A 24,740-nucleotide genomic window follows, 5' to 3' on the forward strand; every position below is an offset into this window, starting at 1 on the left:
ATGTACCACTGATCTATATGCAAGAAAAGGAATATTCTGTTTGTCAAGCATCAGACTTTCCTCCTGGCATATCCTGTTCCCCTTATCCTTTTTGTGAGCAGTATGCTGGCTATATGGCCTGCAGTCCTGCCATTTAATGTCAGCATCTCTCCAGACCTGACTTACTGCACTGCTGCAATTTTTAGATTTCTTTCATGTGTCTAACTTATAATGAGAACAAACAGCCTCCCCTAAAACTGAGTCTCCATGTTTCTTCAAAGCTCAATGTTACAGTGGTTCTTCTATATCATGATCATGGCACATTTTACAAAGATATCCCTATTGTAATTAATTTTTGGGTGTTCTGCTGTGTACTTTATAAAGAAATATCCTTGTTTATTTTAGCATTTGTTTCTGAAATGGGTTAATTAAACAATTAAAGCAGTAGAAGTAGATTTTTCTTCAGAGTACATAAGGCTTATTTTAGTTTTGTTTAGGTAAATTAAGAGAAAATTTGAGCTACATAAAGCAAAAAATAAAAAAAAAAGAAAGAAATGAAAGCAAAGCCTAGTCTATATGCTAAATTTCTGCTAGCATAGCTAAGTAAATTAGGCATATTAAAAACCACAGCACTAAGCAACATCGCTATCCTGGCTGAATAATGGTAGCACAGATACACCAACAAAAATGTACTTTACTGTACAGTTTATTTCATTTGGGTACAAACTCTGACAAATTGTGAAGTTGGTATAAATGGAAAGTAATTTCCAAAATGGAAATTGGAGTAAAAGGAAATCGGTATAAATGGAAAGCTCAGAGAGTTTTCTGGTACAGGTTTTCAGTATGGATAGGCTATCAGATTCTTTCCATTATGGTTAAGTGCCTAAAGCTGGATTCAAACAAATATGAGACCACAAACAGACCTTCCAAAATCCTGCTGTGCTTGTGATGGCAACCACCTTCAGTCCTGCCTTTCTCAGGGAGGTTACTGGCCTACCATTCAGTGACAGCTTCAAAAGCTGGATTAAAATCCCTTATAACCAGGATTTGGTGAGCAAGAAATCTCAAAAACAAAACAAAAATGGAAACTTCCCCCCCCCCCCACCCCCCCGATTAAATGATACTCACCGTTGCAGAATGTTGTATAAACCAGAGCTATAAACAGTTTTGAAAAGTGGTTATTATGGTGGATGGGCTAATATTAAACAAAATGGCTTAGTTACAACAACCAACACAGGAAGCCTGAGAAGCGGAGGCAGATAGAAACTGCAAGGCTGCCCCAGTGACAGTCCCCCCATGCACGCTCAGTTTCTTATATATGAGTAGCCCACTTTAAAGAGAGTTGACTACAGTGGTCTTAGGTCAAGGCAAGTGTCATTGCTGTTATGCTAAATGAGACGTTTGCAAGCCCAGCCTGTTGGGACTGCAGCAGCGTAGGAAGCACTCACATAACAGCTCCACCAGCAGATCGGAGGTGAGCAGGGTACTGGTGACAAATCAGCCAGGGGTGAAGGGGCAGGCACTTAACACAGCCATTGGCAGAGCGCATCTCCCTCTGTCCCCTCACTATGCTGCAAAAATTTGCATTTAAATAAACCCAGAGAGCTGCAGCCCTTCAGAAAATGTACTGATCTAAGAGTGCTTCAAGTCCATTCCCACATCATGGTCTCCAAATAAGTATTCCCCCTGCTCCATATAGCTTCTGTCCTTCATCCTGTCCTAGGAGACTTGCTTTGCCATGGTAATTTTCCTGACAGGAGGTGTCAACCTGCTTCCAGATCAGCTCTGGTTTTAAAGACTCAGACCAATATATGCATATATGTATACACCTAAAGGTATATGCATAAAGGCCTGTCTATATATTATAATATTCTTCCATGATATTAATATATTCTAGATATCAGTTTATTGAACACTTGTTGAACACTGTATTTATCTCCAATTTTCCTCTGCTATATATGAAAAAAAATACTATATTAAACACGATCTGTCAAAAACAAGTGTTAGGCAATTACATTCTGAGGAGAGTCTTTATAGTAGTTTCTAATAAGATGAAAAATGAGAGGTTTTATAAGTTGGGTGGTCCATACGTTGATGTCTGGGCAATGATTGTTTTTACAGTATTGTATAGTATTGAGGAAAACCATTGCTACCCCTTAAGGTTAAATGAATGTTCCTCCTTATGGCTTAATTATATGCAGTCTGATTTATCTATGATAGTTAACAGTAGAGACATGTTGAAAGGTTAAAAGGAGAAGAACCACTGTCAGCTTTCTGAAATAGCAACAAAAGCAGTATGGAGAGCTAGATTCTTACCTACAGTCAGGGGAAATGTTCTGACTGGCAGTTTAAACTCTGGCTTGGGGCCTTCAGGAGACTGGATGAAATGAACAGTTCCATCAGATGACAAAAAATATAAATAGGGGCAGAGTTGACATGAGTTAGTGCAGCAAAAGCTTGCAAAAATGTTTACCAGTTTTTATTTTCATACTGACAAATGAAAGTTGTAAAACTCTATCTGTGGTTTCCTGGAATAATTAGTAGTGGAGAGAAATGCCAACAATTTGCTTCAAAAGTTTGCATATTTGATACAGATAAAAATATCCCAGGAACAGCTGTAATTTACATGCATGAAAGTGATTATGGAGCTCTTACAGACTTGTCATTTTCAAACTTCTAAAAGCCAAAGAAGGTAATAAGATTACACTGTTTCACTTACACTGGAGAATGCTTCATAATGTCAGCCAACACAGCATGTGTAGACACACTCTTTGTTCCCATTTCTTTATTTTCTAATTATTTTTTCTATCTGTTGTATGATACACATGATACAGTAGGGCAGAGATAGAGTAAATAGAGTGTGTGGGGTAGAAGGGGGGGAAGAAACTCATAATCTATTGCATTTCATACCTATCACAAACAATATCAAGTATATTTCCAAGGGCCTTAAAAGAACATCATTCCATGAGCCTGATATTAGGTGACATAATTTGCTTTGCATTTCCTAAAGAAATACTGAGAGCTGAAATTAGAAAGTTCAGTTCCATGAGTGCAGAGAACTTTCTGCTGTATTCCATTTTTCCTATTTCTGTAAGCAAGTTATGTGTTCAGAGGGGAGATCCATGAAGTAAGTCATAGGCCCTGATGGCATTTCCATCTGTTTTTTTTACTGCACCTGTATAAGACTTATTTTCCCAGACTTCTCTTTTTTCCTCTCTAGAAGAACATCACAGTATTATTACAGTTATACACAATTTTATTGCAGTAAAGCATATGGGAAGTATGAAACATCACTGAGCAGTTATACTCCCTCTTATCCTGAGATTGGGTGTTGGGAGTAAGAATCTTCCAGTCCATGTCACTGCTCAGTCCATCGCGATGTTTACAATGTTTCCACACAAAAATTAAAATTAAAAAAGGGAAGAATATTTTTTGCACAAGGAGTAGTATGGCCAAATTTTCAGCTGTAATTTAGTTTAGGGTGTTATGTTAGCTAGAGACCCATCATTGGTACCAGAGACAATAGTTGTGGTTAGTGCTCGTCTCCCCTCTGAGCCTCCCAGGGAATACTGCCACATCAGTTTTCTATCTTCAGTGTTTCACTACTACTCATTAGCATAGAATTTGTCAAATAAAATCAGGGTAAACAGACCATAAGTTCAAAATTCCCATTTAGACATTTTGTTGTTGCTCAGACATCACTTTTAGACCAACTTTCTGTTTACTTCTCACAGACAAGCGCATTTTTTTTTGAGTGCCTTCAGTGCTAAGGAAGCTTTGAACTCTGAAAGAGAATTGTTCCAACCAAATAGGTTTAGTAATCAGCTTAGCTTGATTTACAGGGCCTGATTCTCTTTTCGCTCATACCAGTTTTATGCTTGTATAGTTATAATAACATAAAATTATTTCTTTCTTTGAAATGAATGATTTCCCCATTTCCCAATAATATGAAGGAAAAGGAAGAGGAATAAGCTTTTTTACGATTTTTCAGATCGATATGAAAGTTTTCTGAATTGGAACTCTTCTGGTGGGGTGGAGCAGGAATTCTGTTATAAACCAGACACAACAGTCATCTGAGTGATTGTGAGCATGTTAGGGTTAACGCTTGTGTCTATCAAACTGTGCAGAAAAGTGTTGCAGAAAAAATTAAGTAAATAAAGTAGAAGTTCAGACTGCTCTTTCTGTCACATAATTGTGTTTATTCTTCACAGAGGGGCCTATTGTGTTGCTCATAATGAATCCAGACTTTAAGTTTATGTTCACTGAGGTAAGTACTTACAATAATGGTCAAAGTGTTCTTTACATATTAAATAATTTTGCTTTCCTTTTCTTCTAATTTTTTCTTCTAACAGAGAATTCTCTTGTAAGGAAAAACCAATGCTAGTTCACTATTACTGATACCATTAATTTGATAATTGAAAATCCTCTAAATTATTGTTTTAAATCTTGTCAGATCTTTACATTCAAGAAAGACAATAAAAAAGAAAACAAAAATGAGATAAGGTGAAATGCTGAGGCTCCTATTCTGGTTTATCAAGAAAAACAGGGGTTTACAAATTAGTATTGTGAAATTCATCTCCACTCACTTCGGTTATCTTTATGTACATGGGCCATGTGGGCTTCCTTTTCTGTCTAGGGAGAGGGATAGGTACTTCAAAAATTAGTTTTTCATCTACTTTAGAAATTTACTTTTCAGTAAGATGAGCCACTTTACGGACATCCCTGTCTCTCTGCCTTGACTAGAGGCTGTATACCCAACCTTCAGATAGCTAGTGAAGGATTCAATCTCTGTAACACAGGCCATTGCAGGTAGCAAGTGTAAGACACAGTGTAAGAGAAGTGTAAGTTACTGCTCTAGAGGGCCCCAGGTCTCTTAAGTATCTCATATATTTTTAGCCAACCTCACATGGATATGCTACAGTGCCTAAGCCGAGGCATGGCAAGAGACTCTGAAGTACCTAAACCAGCGCCAGACACCTGTTCTAATGGAGTTTAGTTTTGGGGTTCCCTTATGCTTCCCTCATGTTTATATGTGATAACACTGGTGGTGGCACAAGCACAAATGTATCTCTGTCCTTTCCGAAGTTTCCTGAAGTTTTTTGGGAATATCATGCAAACTTCTAAGCTGGTTGCATGAAGGCAAGCTTGGGTCTGGAAGTGGCATAGCCCCAAGGAGATACTTATGAATCTGACCTTCTCAGCTGTCAGCCATTGGCTTTTCTCTTTCTAATCTGCAAGCTTGCACGCAGCCAAATCAGGCATCCTTGCTCCATGTTCCCCAGACCCCTGCTTCCCGTACTAGATTTAGCACTGATATTTCTTTGTGATGGCAGAAATGAAGTGTTAGTCATTTCTTTGGAGAAGGTCTTCTGGCAGTACTTAATGCTCGGGATACAGCATAAACTATTGTACCTGTAATGTCTCCAGGCCCACAAAACCTGGCATGGCCTGGTGTGCATTTAGTTGAGGTCTCTCAGCTTGAGGTTTCCATCACAGCACCCTATTGTGTGGCGTAGACATGGCCTTAGGCAGACTCCCACAGGCATATGCAGAGGGAGGGAGGGGGCCTTTTCTGCAAACCAGTATGGTAAACCACGTCTTTAATTTGACTTAGGCACTGTGGGCCACCCCTTTACTCTGCTCCTCAAGTCTCTCAGTACGCATGGTGCCATTCTGCCCCAGACCTGTGCAGGTGCATGAAGAAAAGGAAAAGGCTGCCTGTATTCTTTTCCCTACTTGGCACACCTTGCATTGCAAGCCAGGATTTTGCCTTAAGCATCCATTCTAAGAGAGAATATCATACAAATAAAAGCAAAGTCTTTCATACCATCATGTCATTAAATAATAATCCCAAAGTAGAAATTATGTACAGCGTCTGCAAGATTTATTCTTTATATTAAATGTTGTCTGTTTTTAATGTTCACTTTTAAACCCTCTGGCTTTCATTGCAATAAAACTAATCTTCAAAGTTCTGAAGCAATATGAAGTTTCCCAATGCTCCTTAAAAAACCTCACCCAGTTTCGAAGGTGTCCGATTTCAGAAGCTGATTACTTGGCTGAATAAAATATCTTTACTCACCTGTTCGAGTCATAAACTTATGTCATCCTAAAAGCTGAGTTTTTCACACAGAGAGAAACTATGACTGACCACAAGTGCTGGGACAATATTTGTCTACTGAATGAGTGACTGAGAAGATTCAAATTAGTTGCCTTGAATAACGTACAAAAATAGCATGTTACCTATGTACTTTGTTTGTATTTGTCTGTTTGCACTGATGTGTTTATTTGCATTACAATTGTGCCTGATCTAGACCAAGGCAGGTAATGTGTCAGCACACGCAAAGATACGTTACCTTTCCCAAAAGAACTGTTTATTTTCAGATAGGAAATAAGAGGTTAGTGTAACCAATACAGCAGGGGGGAGAGGATAAAGGTAAAACTGAAAAGATAATGCAGCTGCACGCGTAATGAGTGCCTAAAGGTTTTGATTAAATTAATTTGTTTTTAATTAGTTATATAACTCTTGCTTGACTCTCCCACATTGTGTTTGCAGAGTTGGCAGTTAGGAAAACCATCTCCCTGCTTGTGCATTTCATCTGGAAATCATTCAGAAACAACAAACAACTATATGATGCCATTTTAATGCAGAGTATTTTTTTCTCAGAAGTCTATTGCTGTACAGCACTGTTCCTCTCATTTCTAGCCCTCCAATCTGGTACCGAAGCACTCATAAAAGTGCAGACATTCATGAAACTTTATTTTGCTGGGATACCAAACTCTGTGAGACATAAATGAATTATATAAACAAAGAAATAGTCTATTTCTATATGTGTCAAATGTAAATACAGAAATGAACCAAATACATCTTGCCTGGCTTCTCCCCTCAAATTCCCCCCCATATAGGGGGAAATGGAAACTCTGCCATATGGAATACAAGAGCACAAGAGAAAAAAATTCACGAGATTGATGGGGTGACATCTCCAGCAAACTGAGTGTAAAACCCTACACGAATAAAGTTGCTAACTAAGGCTCCAAGCCCTTATTTAGTAAGATGCTGTAAGCACCCATATGGTTGTTCTAAAGCTTAAATCCTGTTTCCATGCTTGTATTCCTAATTAGTCATGTGTAGTGGTTTGTTGAATTGGGGCCAATAAGAAGACATTGCTGAGTAACCCAAATACATTTAATCAGTATCAGTGATCTGAACTACATGCCTTTATTTGGTTTAAACTGTTATCCTAAAAACCACATTGCACTATTTCTGATGAGTCTCATCCTTGCTCATTTTAGATTTTTATTCCTTTTGGCACTTTGAATACTTAACATGGGAATAATATATGTTACATACTACTTTAAACTGGGGGTTTTGTTTGGGTTTTTTGTTTAATTTTTTAGGGGGGTGATTTTTTTTTTTGTACACTACTGACTACTCTCTTTTACAGAAACTTAAAAAAAAAAGATAAGAGGAAAAAAAGACATTCACATTTGATTTGGGAAGAAGCCAGTGTCAACGTGACCAATGACGGGAACACATGATATGTTGGGTGCGTCTTTCAAGTTCTGGAGCATGTAGAAGCCTGTTAAATGGGGCTGAGAGATCCTGACAAAAGAGCTCACCTGGCAATAAAACAAAAAAAGCAGGGAATAAGGGAAAAAAAAAAAGAAAACTTGTCAGGTTGTAAAATTCTCTTCCTTCTGCACAGGTCTCAAATCAGATTAGCAAAAGTAGGTGCTGCAAGTGAATATCCTGTGCATCCCCTATATGAAAAAACATGTTGTGGTCTTTCTCCCTCAATAACATCCCCAAAATATTCTTTACTCTGGGTGTGTTTTCCTTCATAATTAAATACGTTGTAACTTCTGTTGTATCATTACATGTAAGTAAAAAGTCTGACAAAGACGTGAGTTCTCTTACTCTTCTTTGAATCCACTGTTCACAAAAACTGTTGGTTTGTCTACCAGATGGTCTCATTGTAATTGGGTTGTAGCATATACCATATACCACATACCACATACTTATACTACTATCAAAATTTAAGCCAAAAATGTCCTGTGAGGTTCCCACCTCCTCTGCTTTTAGTATTGTGCAAGGGCTTCCCTCCCCCAGTTCTGTTTGCCAGTGTTCCTCTGTTCCAGTCTCAGCAGGTGAAGATAGTTTCCACTATGCAAACTCAATACTCTGTTTCTCTACTGAAACAGAAACAGGGTATGGTTATTTTATCCAAGCCAAAGTCTGACTGTGGTTTCCTGAATATAGCCAGAATAAGATAACAATAGCAGCTGAAAGGTGTTGCCACAAGTTTCTGATCAGGCTGAAGGTGCAGGATTTTAGCACATTATGAAACCACACACTGGAGTTTCAAGGTTATATGCTCAAATTTGTGTCCCATGCAGGTATTTATGCCACAGTGCTGTTAGTTCTATTTTTATCTCATTTGGCCATTGCATCTAAAGTGGCAATGCTTATTGCACCTTTGTTTTGATGTGTACCTATACCCTGGTTGCCAATTACAATTACTACATTAGTTGCATTCATGATCTGGCTAGAAGATTTGGACTGCAATTAAAATAGTTTTTGTATTTAGTACCAAATAACCATTATGGCTTCATCTAACTAGAATCAAAAAACTAACAAACAGCTGTGAAATTACTTGATCTAGAAGTGCAGTACAAGTATGTTATGTTTGCCCCACATTTACATGGATCCCACCTATGCGTTAAACTGATTAATTTTACTACCTCTTCCAGACAAGATGGACTTTTCAGTCATTTCTAAGGTGATTCAGCAACACTGTAGCCTTCCAGTGATCCTACACATTATATTCATAGTCACTGTCTGTTGTCTCTGGAACAAAATAACAAACCCTCATAGTTTTTTTCCTTTGGGGATCGGAAAGCAGAAATTTAGCATCTTGAAGACCAGGGGATATAATGCCTAAAATGATGGTGTTCTATAAACACAGAAAACATGAGAACTATGAACTAGGAAGCCTAAATAAACCAGGGAGGAATGAGCTAGTGAGAAATATACCAGTGGAAAGAAAAATAAAACAACAACATAGAAAAATTGCATCTTATAGTCATGCAGAAGAAGGACAGAGTGTGTAACACTAGATGATAATTTATAACTTGGACTGTATTGAATATTGCCAAAATTTTTGCTTGACAGTTAAAATAGCAGATTACTACAGTATTCCATTTTCCTTGTCTGCTGTTTTTAATCCTGTCCTTGTGAATCCATTTAAAACCAAATGGAGGGAATTCATTCTATATTTTCCTATGGACCCACTTGAACATCTTTAAATCCAAGTTATTCTTGCAAATAAATATTTCTGAATAATATTGAGCTCCTGCTACAAAAAACCCACTGCCCCCAACCAGCAAAAACCTCTCTCTTGAAGAAGAGAATAACTGACCTTTTGTTCTTAGCACTAGCATTGAAGTGTTTGCTATGGCCATTCATTCAGAATGAATAGAAATGATGATAAACAAAGGACTATAAAAGTACAGTGCATAGCAATAATATATTTTGAATGTGACTGTTTCTGTCCATCCATCTCTCATTTGCTGTATGCACTGTCATTCTTAACCCACTATAGTCTCTGTCTGATTTGTACTGCTGAATGACAGAGTCATTCAGGTTGGAAGGGACCTTGGAGGGCTCTCACTTCAGACAGGGTCAACACTGAATGTAGATCAGGCTGCTCAGGACTTTACTGACTCCCCCAAAAATGGAGATTCCTTGGCCTTTCTGCACAATTTGTTTCAAGGTTTAGTTATCCTCACAGTGGAAATTCTTTCCTTATATCCAGATGGAACCTGTCTTGATTTGGTCTGTACCCATTGTCTCTCATCCATGTCCTGCTGCACAGGGTCTGGCTTCACCTCCTTGATGATCTCCTTGACGCCTGTGGGCACTGTGAGCTGCTGGTCAGTCCCACTGAAAACTACTCTGCCCCAAGCTGGACAAGCCCAGCTCCCTCCACCTCCCGTCACAAGCCAAGTGCTGCAGCCCCAGCCATCACAGTGGGCCTATGCTGAACTCGTTCCAGTTTGTCAGTATCCTTGTTGCCCTGGGGGCCTAAAACTGGATGCAAGAATCCAGATGTGGTCTAACAAGCACCATGTAAAGTGGGATAATCACTTTTCTTCATCTACTGGCTACAGTCCTGTTGATACAGCCCAGTATGCTGTTAGCCTCCACTGCTGGCAGGGCACACTGGTAGACCTGACCTCTGGAACAACTTTAAGTGGTAGCTTAAAGTGATTTGGCAATTAATGCTTTAATTGTTCTCCTCCTCTCAGTTCACAGAATTTCCCAGGTCAGAATAAATGAAACTGGGTACAGAATGTGCAAACCCTTAGCAGGAAGATGTAAACAATATAATTCACCTGAAAATCATGGGCCCTTTGGTGTGGACAGCAGTGATATTTATAGCATATGTGTTGTCGTCTTATGTTAGATGATCCAGTCAGTGTGGGTCTGAAAGACAACTTCTGGGAATCTCTGCCAGCCACTTGGTCATTTAGTCATTTAGATTTCTTGCAGCTCTACACTTAATGCTCTTTCTGAATCGATCACCTCAATGTGCAATATCTCTCATCCTTCTCTGTAGTGGATGCCTTCTTTTGATGTTTTCCGTCAGGTTAACATTTCAGTGGATTAAAGCTCTGTGTATTTGGCCAACCTTTTGTCTAACATTTATACTATGTTTTATAATGCAACACTGATTACACTGATGACATAAAATAACTGGCCTGTGAACAGATTTGACTGTCAAAAGCTTTCAGATGTGCAAATGTGTATGATTTCAGTCAACAAGGTAAGAGGCCATAAAGAACTGTGACCACTCAACCTGGAATATAAGTGGGACATGAGGCTTTCAGTAAAGCACTGCAGCACATGAAACCTGCTGATTTTTTTCTGAGTAGGAATGCTTTGTAGTTATTACAGAAATATCCAGCAAGTATATATTTTTTAAATGCCCAATTCGTGACCACAGGTAAAGTCTACCTCAGCAACCACTATTTTTGTATTATATCACTTAATCTAATTTTTGTTGAAATCAATGCTAGTTTATTACATTTCACTACAGATTTGTCTGTGTGTATATGTACATATGTGTGTGTGTGAGACAGGCAAGAAAGAAGGAAATCCAATTCTAACAGTGAAATATCAAAAAAAATCAATGTTTGTGAAATGTGCCACATGAGAGAAAATTTTTGAAAGATGACAGTGTATTGAAGTTATTTTTTAACAAATGATGCATTTTTAGTTTTTGTGTTTTTTTTTTCTGGTAGTGTGCAACTTGTTTTTCCTCTTTTTTTTCTTTTTTCTTTTTTTTTTTTTTTTTTGCGTTGAGCCTTCTGGAGATGAGGAAGACTGTGACTGCTTCTTTTCCAGCCTGAACTTCTTCTCTGCAAAACCCCTCGAAGTAATTCACTTTCTTCCTGTCTCACTTTTTCCAAATCTCAGTAGAACAGTTTATAAATTCAGACCTTTTTCCTCTAAAAATTTACAACTATATGAAAAAATACAAAACTCCGAAGTGTTCTACTGGGAACATAGGATTTTGTTTTCCATGATGCCTTGTGCAAGTTGCAGTTAGAGGCTTAATGCCCCCTTTCTGCTCAATTGCCTTTGTGGACTGGCCTTCCATGATAACCTCTTATTGAAAGACCATAGATATCCCTCACTGTGCTAAATAATTGGAAATATCTCTCTAAGAAATCTGGAACATGGTACAGAATGAAAGCAGGAGGTATACAAACACTGCAATGGGTAATTAAATAGACTATCTACAGTGGGCAGGTCCAATAGACATCATGGCACCTTCTCTTCAGCAACTGCTTAAGATGCCGAAGACTGGCAGCCCTGTAATGTAAGCAGTCTGAATTGCTCATTATTGTTTCTTTTTACTTTTATTTTTTATGCTCTTTTCATCATAGTTACTCCTATATCAGATTGCCTGAATAAAGTTCATAGTTCTTCTTCTTTGTGGCAATACATCTACAGAGCATTAGAGCCAAGAGAATCATGTGGCAAGTAACCAAGATTATTTTCTGTAAGACAGATCCGAGCTTCAAATCTCTGTAAGGAAGAAATAGCTTTCTAGGGATCCTGAGGGATTAAAGTCACTAATGTTGGAAACTGCTGCACCCAGGCATGCAGTCCAACAAAAAACTGTAGGATTTTCTGAAAGGATTTTACATACTTTTGTATGGAGAAAGTTTGCTTCACCACAAAGTGGAACTTTAAAATTTTGCAAAAATATTTTCACTTCTCAGCCAAAGTAAAGAAAATGCACTGTCAACAACATAAACAATCCTTTAAAATAACTGTAGCTTGTACAAATGGAAATGTTTTTGAAAAAAAAATGAAGTATTTACAATAAAATCATAAAAAAACTTGCCATTTTAACTATTCTGAAAATTTGTTATGTCAATAACTAGAAAATATTTGTTTATATATTGAACTGCAACTTGTTGGGTTGGGGGACTATGGTTTTGGTCTTTTGAATGAAACCTAGCTATTTTCTGTACTTCGAGCTGAAATACAGTTGGACATCTGCTACTGTAACTTAATCAAATCATTGCTGGTTTTTGTCTAGTGTGAGTTTAGGTTTTCTATAACCAGGCTGGGTGCACAATGCAATCCTCCCTGTGGCTACATACATTTATTTAAACTGCTTCTGAAAGTGACAGTGATATATGACAATGTGAAGTTTGTGTTGATCAACAGCAAACTCCCCACAAAACAGTAAGTACAAGCAACGCAATAATATGAACAAATCATTCAACTAAACAAGGTGGCAGGTGGAAGATCTGGTTTGAAATACTGAGAATGCAATCAGCTGAAGTGCTGAACCAGAGGCACTCTTGATTAGGATGTCATTCTAAGTGAGAATAGAAAGGGGCTGCCTAGAGTGGAACATTTTCTCTGTTAGGGAAAACTGATATTTATTTATCTTAATTACAGTGGCTTTTGGGTAGGAAACCCTTTTGATGAGATTTCCTTTAAAATGAAGTGTTCTTTTGTTTGCAAAAAGAGTTAAGATGGAAAGTGACTGTAACTGGCAAGCAAATATTAAGACTAGGAAATACTGTTTAATAGCATACTTGAAATAAAGATTGTGTAATTCACAAAGTTGAGGTTATCTACACACATGTCTCCTAGTATTAAAGTTACACAGCAGTTTAAGTACCTGGCTGCACTGGTGCCATAAATAATAGCATTGAAGTTGGTGTAACTAATGACCAGTTGCTCACAGGTGTGTATTGGGACAACACACTCTGTCCTTATGCAATTTAATTTTTTTTTCTCCTTAAAGAGCTACTTGATCAAATGGTCTTTTGAATGTTTTTATTATTCTCAATAATACACCTATGTGTCCCGTAGTTTTCTTTGTAGTGCAGTGTTTTGTATTCTCAGAGATTTTGATCAATATATCAGCTAGTAACCATTTGAACTTTCTAATGGTTCTATAAACCCTTCCTGTTCTTTCCTCTGGGCTTTTTTCTAGAGATGTATATTTCTTCCTGGGTTTTAACGTCTTCTGCTTGTTTTCTACAGCAGTCAACCCGTTCATATGTCAGCCTTTTATTTGTTTTGACAGTATCCCACAATCCAGAGTAAGTTACTGGGGTGGTATGTAGCTGCCACAAACTTTAAGTAGTGGGAATTCATGCGATTTTTCACCGAATGAAATAAAAAGTGAAAACACTTACAAAAACATACTTGTGCAACAATTTTTCCTAGGTAAGTGTTTGTAGCTATGTATTAAGGCATGCACCACAGCATAGTGTCCACTGTGTGCAGCAGCAGTAATTTATGGTTATAAAGGATTAGTTTAGACTTCAAAGTGAGATCCAGAACTTTAGGAAGTCAGTTCATTAACTTATACCATTTCAAATATTGTGGAAATAAGGAGGAATTAATATTTCCTGTTATCAAGGAAAAGGAACTACAGGCAGAACCCGGCTCCTTGAGCTGTCTTCCATGTCACTTATAGGTAAGTCCCTGAACGTCAATGGGCAGTACTCAGTGAATGCAAAATGAATAATAGTGGGGTGAAAAAAAAAAAAAAGATTTCTATGTAAATTGGGATAGTTTCCAAAGTGACTCACCCTAAATCATAACAAAGATTCTGATCCCTTGAAACTGCTCATTGTGCCAGAATTACACAGCTGAGCTCTCTCACCCTCTATTTCACAATCCCACTCTACAGCAGTTTACAGAAAATAATCATGGTAGTGCTCCACCCTGAAAATAAAATACTGAAATCAACCTGAGGTTACATGAGGGAACTCTGCTAGCCTGAACAGGGAAAACGAATGGGAACGAAAGAAGGAATTACCTTGCATGTTGGTGCATTCCCCCAGGTCCCTTAGAAAATGACATAACTTCTTGACATTATCTTTTTACTCTTTATGAGAGAAGCTACTAAATGGCCACAGGCTTGGCACCATGATGGCAAACTGAATGCACTCCAGACCATGCTATACACTTGCAAGAGGGCCAGGCATTGACGGCAGAAATATTTTTAGCAAAAACTACAGTTTCTCTATGGCAGAATTCTGGAAATCAGTTTGAGTGCTAGCAGTACTTCCACAAAGCAACCAGTCTGAAAAATCTCTTCAAGTAAACTGAATGAAAATGAGTGATTCAGAGAAACCAGAGAAACCCCAGGCTGCACACTGCTCTTTGCAGGCTGTCTTCTTACTGGAGAGTTAAGGCTTTTGTTTTGTTTTGTTTTGTTTTACCTTGACCTTTATTTGGGAGAATGAAACTTGTGATCTTATGAGGAACAAGTATGGGAAGAGTCAGGTGTATGAGTCAACTGTTTTACAAGTGCTGATGAAGAGGCTAAGATTTGCGTCATACTGAGAGAAACCTTGTTTCACAAGGGGGTCAAGATTGTTGTTGAAATGCCTCATCTTGTCAAGGACCCAGCCCCTAGTGGTTAAAAGAAGATAAATATTTGTTACATTAAATCAACGGTGAAATTAATAGAAAAAAGCACAGAGACACAAAAACTTGTAAATGAGAAGTTAGCATTAAAAATGAAAAAAAGTGTGTTTATTAGAAATCACTGAAATTTTACTCTGAAATAATAATTTCTCACATTGCCTTATGCTAAGGAAAATAAGATTAATCTCTATTCTTATCGTATGTGGCAAAAGCAGTGCCCTAGAATAGTAATTTATAGTTGGCAAAATACCCACCTGAGGCTTTTATTTTTATATGTATCACAGAAAAATGGGGTCGTGCTGAGGACCGTCAAATAAAAACCAAATTTCTGCTTACAAGCAGCAGTGAAAAAGCAAGTCCTGAAAGTATGGCTGTAAAATAATAATGGGAATGTGTGATACTCTGAGACAGCCTTTAAAATGTAGCAAAGGGTCCCAAAGTCCCTGTTTCTGGACATCAGCTGGTCATGCTGGAAAAATCTAGTGGTCACAGCAGAGGTCCATGGAGAAACAGATTCATGTGACAAAATGACTAACACAGAGACTTGTGCTGACTGGCACGCTTTTTGGCAATATGTACTTACAGCTGAGCAAGCATGGACAATAATTTTTGTCAAAGCTGGACTTCCAAATATTTGTGAAGAATCTTGCATTACCCTTGTACACACCTATGTCCACAGATCAAAGCTACCTTTTAGAACTGCCTATCTGGAAATGTTTCTGAAAATAGATGTAGAATTAAGAGGGAAAAAAAAAATAAGAAAACTAAATGCTTTGCTAATATTTTTGCTTAGCATTATTTTGAGGAGGCCATCAACAGTGACAGCAGCTGCTAAATGTTTCATATTAAGGAAAAGAGAGGATCTGAAATTATTTATGGGAATACAGACAGCCTTAGCCATCCAGATGAAGCTCTATGGATAAGGCTGAATCCCAGATTCAAGCCCAACCTTTCTTCACATCTTCACTGTTTTGATGCAAGCCTGTCCTGAGTCAACAGCACACCAAGGTAAAAATTATAAGCTCCTACAACCCTTTGCACAGATTAAAACCCATTCAGGTTGCCAGTGTCAGGCTTTGCCACTTTAATGTGACCTTGTATTGACTTTATCATGTTGTCACAGGGCTGACACCATGCAGACACCTCAGCTGAGAAGGTCTGTTCCAGAAGGCTGAAGGCTGGAAGGAAGCCTTTACCTCCTTTTCACACTGTTTATGTGGGAGATCATTGAATGATATCCTCCAAGGCAAATGCATAAAACTAGATTAGGGATTTTTCTGGGTTTCAGCATAATTTTGAAGGGAAGCATGGAACAGTATGGAATATTTTTATTATATTGATTTGTTGATGCATGACAACAATCATTTCCTTTCTAGTTAAACAGAAGAATAATATGAACAGTTTAGTTCACCTTTCTCCACAAAATGCTTGATTTCAACAAGTCTCTGAAATATGTGCCAGAAATCAGTTTAACCTTCAGTCTAGAGTACCCATCACAGAGAGGTAGTGAGTGAAAGTTTCCTGGTTAAGGGGAATTCCCTTCGTGGGTATATCTCTTGAATCTTTGCCTCTGCATTCCTACCTAGAGTATCAATGAACTAGGAATGGGTGGGGAGGAGGCACAGCAGGTCAGGGAAGATTAGGAGTCACAGTGGTCTGTTGCATTTGCCACTGGTGTAGAGCATTGGCAGAATGCCTAGAGGTGCCCCGTAGCACCTTTAGGGCTATATCTGTAATATGTGTTTGTGCTTGGTCTCCAAGACAGCTGGACTCAGGCTGGCCCTGATTCAAAAGCTGCGTGACTGCATTCATTCAGCACCGGTCCTGAGCTCTGTCTCTCAGAAGGGTTCATTAGCAAGTGTAGCATTGCACTGTCAGCAGTTACGTAGATTTTAGTTTGCATAAAGCTCACAAGATGTAAGTTCGTGTCTGCTCAGAGCATGGTGGGTATGCCTCATTGTGGCTGTAATATGCCAGGTAAATATTTTCCAAGTAGTCCCAGGAGCACTAGGCACTGTAATGCAGAGTAAAGTTCTGCTTCAGTATGGTATGTGACTGGGGTAAGCATCTTTGAGTGGCCTTGTTAATATCTTTACAATATAAGGGAATGGCAGAATCTCTGTTTTTGTATGTGGAAGGTGTACCAAGGGATACTTGCTCTTAGAAGCAGTAGCTCACATCAGCTCAGTTCTAAAAACACACATGCAATGATTATCTTCATTCATCTGAGTGGTCCCTTTCCAGTTCCATGGGACCAGTCATGCATGAAGACTATTCATACGTGTGACTATTTGCAGGATTGAAGTTTATAACAGGAGTTCAAAGTTCACCTGTGAAAGAAGAATAAATTTTGAATCTCATTAAAAATGTAGATCTGTGGCCTGTCAATCAGATGTATGAATTGATAAATGTAACTGTGGAACATGGCTTTGACCAAGAAGGTAGGAAGAGAAGGAAGTGATTGCTAGTGATTGTAACTCACCCAAGGGTTTACCTCAAGGCAAAGCCTGAGGGCATATGAAATTTTCAGGAAGCCAGCATCAACAACTTTCTGCTTTCCAGAGATTATTACTGTTGTTAGATCACAGTTTGTGAGTCTGGAGCTGAAGAAGGTGACACCATTTGCACAAAATCTACATTTCCTTGAAGTAGAATGTGGTTAGTATAGCTTAGCTTTGAGATTGACCTATAAAATAGAAATGAAAGTCCAGACACACTAGATGTCATTTTAAAAACCCTGCTTTTTCTCTTCTTGCACCATAGAACTTTGGAAATAGAAATATTTTTAAAGCAATCTGTAAATACTGTGCCATTTGCCTCTTGACGGCATTTCTTAAACAATCAAGAAATTATCTGGTAGTTTTCCTAAAGAATAACAGGGACTGTAGAAATGAAATCTGGGTTGGAGATAGTATCCACTCATTGGAGTTTATGAGGCTTTGAGGTTTACTTCCTTTTAAAATAATTTATTTCCTTTTGCAGCCCTTTTATTTAATCCCTGTATTTAAAAAACTCGGGGATAACTGAATATCCAGGACATGCTTTCCAGCCTGTGCCATATGTAAGAGATAAAATGGAAATGTTTCAAAAGCTGTTAGTGCAACATAGTCTTCATTTATAATGATGGGGTTGGTTGGTTTGTTGTTGGTGTTTTGTTTGTTTGTTTGTTTGCTTTTGTTTCTTTCTGAGCATGTTTTGTAATTGGGAGTCTTGGCAACAACTTGGTAGACTGAAGTTAGGAATACTCTGGATCATTTTCTCACCATCTTCAGTCCTATGGCCAAAAAATGTCAAGAATTAATTCCTTGATGTATCACTTGTTGTGTTGCCAAGATTCACTTTTCAGGGGAGTATATTTGTTTACAAAGCACATATAAGACTGTTTCAGTGAAACAGGTTGTTCACAATTAGCATTCAGGCTAATACATTCTTCAGAAATGTCAGGCAAAACATCTGCACTCTGTGCTAAGTAGTTTTCCTGGTCATTTGCTCTCTCTCAGGTATTTAACAGCCATCTCTCTAGCCAACCAATAATTTGGCATAACTTTTCTCATTTTCTTGGCCTGGCCTATTGCTCTTCTCACACTGGTACGAGGGACACTTGCACTGCCTGAACATTCAACAGCAATGCCATCATTACACTTTTATATACCTTACCTTTGTGCATCTCAGCCACAAAACACACAGATGTCTTGGAAATAAAAAGGGGTCTGTCCATCACATGTCCTTTCCACAACTTCTTTACCACACAAAGAAAGCTCAGAAAAATCTAAGGCCTTGACAAAGAAGGGTGTTTTATTCGAAACAGTTCTGCTAAGAACTGCCTGGCTGTTATTACTGAAGGAAAGCTTTCTCTGGAGAATGTCATCTTGAGAGATTACATCTGTAAGTGTCATCACTAATGGGGCATCCATTTGCCTTAGCGTTATTTTCATTGATGTTTCATTCACTTCCTCCCTCAGTTCTTTGTTTATTGTCAAATATTCATTTCACTTTGCCATTACTAGCTTAATTTCTCAATTGGATGCTGTCTTCTACTTTCCCATCTGGTCTTAATGCATGCAGTTTAAAAGGGGTTGTGCATTGCATACATATGATACAATTTCTTTTCCCCTGTTCCTGCTTCTCTCCCTTGTCCTCCAAACAGGTAAACTCATTTAACGGAATTTCTGGTAAACCTCTTCTGTAGATATAGCTATCTGTATTGTAAGAGGTGATAATGAGCAGAATAAAATGTTTTTCATTTTGAAGTCACAGTGTTTTTCTGCCTATCCATTCTGTGGTAACACCTCTTCTCAATGGAAAAGGGGGTGAAGTTAAAGAACCGAAACCTAATTCTACATATGTCTCCACAAAGGCTGGAACTTCAAACCCTATATATATATATCTTAGGGTGTGTGTACATGCAGAATATACTGCAATATTTAAGAATATAACTATATAATATATAATTATATATTTATACATAAAAGTATATAATATATAAATTATGCATCTATCATATATTAATGGGTATACTATATAATAAACATAATTAGAATAGAGTGGAGTAGAACAGACTAGGCAAAACTAGAACAAAAGAGAACAGGATTGTGATGAATAAAAAGTACAGGTTTTATGACATGGTAGCTAACACTACATCAGATTTCTATTCTGTCTCTATATATTCAGATTATAATTTATGGATTACATAAGGAGACAAAGCGGTGTGGGGGCATATTTATGTTGTATAACTCTATGCCTTTAGCTTAGAGTCCTAAGTTAGCTAGCAGGTCACCTATGATGCTGTGAGAAGATAGACAAATCCACCAGGGATAAACTGGACTGGAAGGCTGACCAGAATGTTCTGAAGTAACCTTTGAAGTAGCTATTAATGCTAAGCAAATCCTGTGAAAAATTATGCCTACATGCTCCTGGCTAAAATCAAGGACTTGAGAATTTTTCATCTCACTTCATCCCTTTTGCTTGGCCTATGTAGTTGGGACAGGAGTGAAAAGTCCACTCTCAGCATAGACAGGACAGACTGAAAACTTACTTTGGTTTTGCAGGTCAAGGTGAACATTACTCTTTCATCATCTTAACTCCAGTCTTCAGGCCAAACAGCCAAGCTGAGATAAATCCAGTCATTGTATTGTCTGTGACATGAAGAATTAGTTAGGTTATGGAATTGTAACTTTTCTTTTCCTGCTGTAGATGTGCTATGGGGGGGCCCTGTGCAGTGATTTGCCCAGATACAGTGAAAGTTCTTATCAATCAGCATTTTGTAAAGGTTATGTTACCACCTACTATTTGGTTTGAAACCCCGATACACTAATACCTAGAAAAAAACGGAGGCATTGTGTTATTTTTTTAATTCTTAGAGGAGGAATAAATTATGATCATTGGACGTAAAGAGTTTGCACTGATGTATTCAGCTTATGTCACCTTCACTCCTGTTCAGTAATACCTTATTCAGTAGCAGTTCTATAGTTCCGAAGGGGACAGCTCACAGAGCAGGATATTACTTTTCCTGAGAAAAGCTGACAATATGTCCTTGAGATACTAAATGTGAGAGAATTCTGTGGGGCACCTGTTAAGGGAGACACAAGTTCAGGTGCAGGTTTTCACATACTATTATGTAGCAGAAGATTAGCACCCCATGTAAAATTACTTCCAGCCATTCTAAAATAAATATAAGGTTGTATCCAGTTTGCAGAGGTGAGTGCTGACCTATTTCTTTGGCTAGAAAATATTACTTGATTGCTTGCACTTAGCAAGGTGGGGAAAATAGTAGAAAAACAATGGGTTAATCTGGCACATATCTCAAAGTTTACTTAGAAAGTACCATTTAAGTTTTAAAATACATACTCTGTTTGCTTTATGTTGCATATTATTTTAAGATCACACAAAAAAGAAAGAAGATAGTTGAAAACATTCAAATCTCAGATGAAGAAGTCATTAGAAGTGAATGGGTTGTGTGCAGTGAAATCATTACCACAACATCCTGCAGGATACAGAAAGCAGAGTAGCAGTAATTACAGTCCTGCAGGAAAAATCAATAAGTGTTTCTCATGCTTTTCTGATCAAGACTGTAGCATGATGATAGCAACCTGTGAAACAATGGGGTACCCATTTAATCTTATTTGGAAGTATGTAAGGTTTATCAACTCAGTCATATTCTCTGTGCTTGCAAAATTCTTCAGTCTCCTGCTATGATAGTCTCTGTGGTGGAATCCTGGAGGAAGAACGTTTCTGTCATGCTCGCATGAACTATGTGCTGAAGAGGAAAGAGAATAAAGTGGTAATACACTTAAGCTTTCAAAAGTAAAAAAGAAAATATTAAACTTAAGGTTCCAGGGGTATGTGTTACGCTGCAGGATTTAATTCTTCTCTCCTTCTGTTGCATAAATGAAGAATAAATCCTCTGACTTTATTAAAGCAACACCACATGAATCCATTACAGTAGGAGAATTGAGTCTAAAGGATACAACTACCCACTGTTTTGCACTAATATTAATTACTATTTTTAATAATTAAAAATATTAATTAAAAAACAAGGAAGATTTTAAACACAGCTACTGAATTTTGGCCTTTCAGAACTGCCTTTCAGCTCCCAAAATGTTAATGCCCTAGGGACTTTATAGTTATATATCTGATTGTAATTTTGTGCTTAAAATAATTTCCTTTAGGAATGATATTTATCCTCTCTCTACCTGGAGAATTAACTACTTTATTATGGGAAACTGAATTGCTTTCCAAAATGGAGAGTTCAAGAAGCACATTACAAAATTCAAGTCTCTTTCAGGAGCTTAATATTGTTCTATGACTTATTTATGGTTCTGTATTTTCATATGTCATGGCAATATAGAATGTAATTTACTTACAGTTCAGGTGATATAATTTACTTAGTAAGTGTATACTGCAAAAATACATTAAGATATGCGTATACGGTGTATTGACAAATGCAGTTCCAAATCCTTAAAGAACTGATTGAGCTCAGCATGCATGAAAAAGCTTATCTTGAATCATATATTTAAGCTGCTAACTTTTGGATAAGCCACTTAAAATGGGAATTAACTTTAAGCAACTACTTAAATGTTCTGCTCCGTCAGAACCTTTTCCTTCTTTGAGTCTTTCCCTCCACCCCCATGCCCACATCAACTGCCTGGAAAGCATAAGACAAGTGTTACCCTGTGCTACAACTGGGAGAATTTCAGTCCACAGGTCAATTTGAAGAACATGGTGATATGAAGAAGAAAGTGCGATTATTAACTGCAATAAATAAAAGAAATTACAGTCAGGCAGTAAAACCCATTAGAGATTATTTAAGTTCAGTGCAATGAAAACACTGTAAACTGCCATAAATAAGTGAGTTCATTGCTTGTTGAGCCATGTTTACTTCAGATAAGTTCTGAGGCAAACAACAGTTTTTAACACTCTGGTCAAACTGTAAAAAATGAGAAATCATGTTTCAAAATGCCTATTTCAACTATTAAAATAAAATAACAATTAGGATTCTAACATGTCCACTGAAGACAGCTACTTAAAGAAAGGGTGCTCTAATTTAGACAAAGTTAAACATGTGCTTAATTTAATTAATCTGCCTAAATATTTCCCGAGATATCAGATGTTTTCTAAAACAAGGCCTAGGGAAGGAACATTAGGTTTACCTATACCACGCTCATCTGATTAGCTCTCCGTACAGTTTACTTCAGTAATTAAGATCTAACAAGCAGATTATTCCTGTCTGAGCATAAGAAAAAGTACATGTGATCACCTTACCTGTGGACAATCTGCAATGAAATATAAGCTTGTCTTTTTAATCCACTGCATGAGGCCATTCCAAGAAGAATTTAGAACAAACTAGTGACTAAAGACTGCATGCTGTCTACAGTGTGTTAGTAATTTGCTTAGCCATACATGCCTCAAAAATCACAAATTCTTCATATAAGATACTCAGCAGCGCTAAATAAAATAGGCCTATTGCTTAATGTTCCATTAAATTTTATATGTACCATAAACCAGTCCTACTCTGGATGGGATTCTTAATTTAATTATGGGATTGTCATTCAACTTTATCTCTGGAAATAGATATCTATCAAATTTTATGAGCATGATTTTCATATCTGTTAAGTATCTGCACCTCCCACTGACTTCATTAAAAATTGTGGGTGCCCACTGCACCTACAGGTTCAAATGATAAGAACCTGAGTGGATTAGAAACAGTTGCCTCACAGCTCACACATTGTCATTTGTTATTATGCCGCAACACAGTGATCTCCAGACCCAGCTATTTGTGAAGGTAACACACCATTACGGTCATCAACTATCTGCATCCTTACACGTAGCCTGGCTTTGTACTACGATATACACATCAAGCAAGTCATGATGTTAATTACAATGCATTTGTAAAACTGCAGATTTTCAGGCCAGAAGGGAGTATTCTAATCAAATAATCTGATCAGTTGTGTAATACAGATGATACCTTTATCCCGAAATTTTTGCATTAGGCACAAACCTTTGTTTAAGCTCAAGAGTAGCTTCTGGAAAGAAGTCTAATAAAACTTGTAAATGACTGCTAATCATACCATCATGTGGCGTGCCACCTCTAAATGCATTCTGCCTTACCCTCATGTTTGCACCAATATTGTTAGGTCAGCCATTACATTGTCTCTGCTAACCTATTACATATTGCTTCATTTACTTACAAGCAACATTTAAGTATCTCATGTATGATGCACAACCCAATGTTGATGGCATTCGAGGATACACCCGTCTGATTACCACCTCTATGTCTTTAAGTCAGTTTCTCTTTCCAATTAAGGGCTGCTGCATTTGCAAAACCCAATAGTCTTCCCTTTCAGCTTTCCAGAAATTTGCTTTGTATGTTTCAGGTAGATACACAGTCATCATTAATAAGCAACTTAATATCTTCATTTATTGTAAATCTGTCCTGCCAATTCTGTAAGCCAATTGATTCACTGTACAGAAGTGATAGATATTAAATTCCCCATGTAATCAAACTTACAGAATAAATGCACTTGCTTTAAGCTTGTGTGCCTATGTTGCATACAAATAGCATAGCATAGGTTACTAGATTAGCTTTCCCTGTAAGAAGCAGCTAAACTAAGTGTTATAATAAGAAAAATGCTTATACTGTAATGCATTTTGTTCACAAAGCAATCTCTTGCCTGATTTACGACAGTCACCACTCTCTGTCCGACAAGGAGAAAAATAGGGAATTAAATTTCTTCTTCAAAGCTAAAATCATACTGATAAAGAATTACTCAAAATTCAGTGACAGTATATCTAAGGATCAAGTAAAATACATTCAGTGAATACACGGGAAGTCTGGAAGTTCAGTTATGGCTCAAAATTTAAAAGTATTTTCACGCTGTGGATAGGTGAACGATTTGTGATGGCAACAGGATTTATCTCCCTAAATCCTATATGTGCATCTTGCACATCTCTCTACTAATCATTCAAACTGAATTGCAGCTTCTGTGCTGCATACACTAAGGTTATCAGCCAAGTTTACTAACTAGTTTGCCACAGCTTTCTGCTTCCTATATCAGTGTGTAAACCTTTGGACTTGGGAGCACTTTCCAGCTCCTGGGTTTGGGGACTTGCCATGGATACCTCTCCTCTCCATGCTGGGGCCAAAACTCTGGGACACAGTATTTATCTCAGCAAACATCTGGTTTCCATAGAAATGAAACCCAAATATATGATTTAGGGAAAAAACCGAAACCCACCACCAACAGAAAAATTATGCCCTCTGTTTGCGTCCCAAAGTTAATTAAGTATTTTC

The sequence above is a fragment of the Phalacrocorax carbo genome, chromosome 1 (assembly GCF_963921805.1).
Source record: "Phalacrocorax carbo chromosome 1, bPhaCar2.1, whole genome shotgun sequence".
NCBI classification, from domain to species: Eukaryota; Metazoa; Chordata; class Aves; order Suliformes; family Phalacrocoracidae; genus Phalacrocorax; species Phalacrocorax carbo.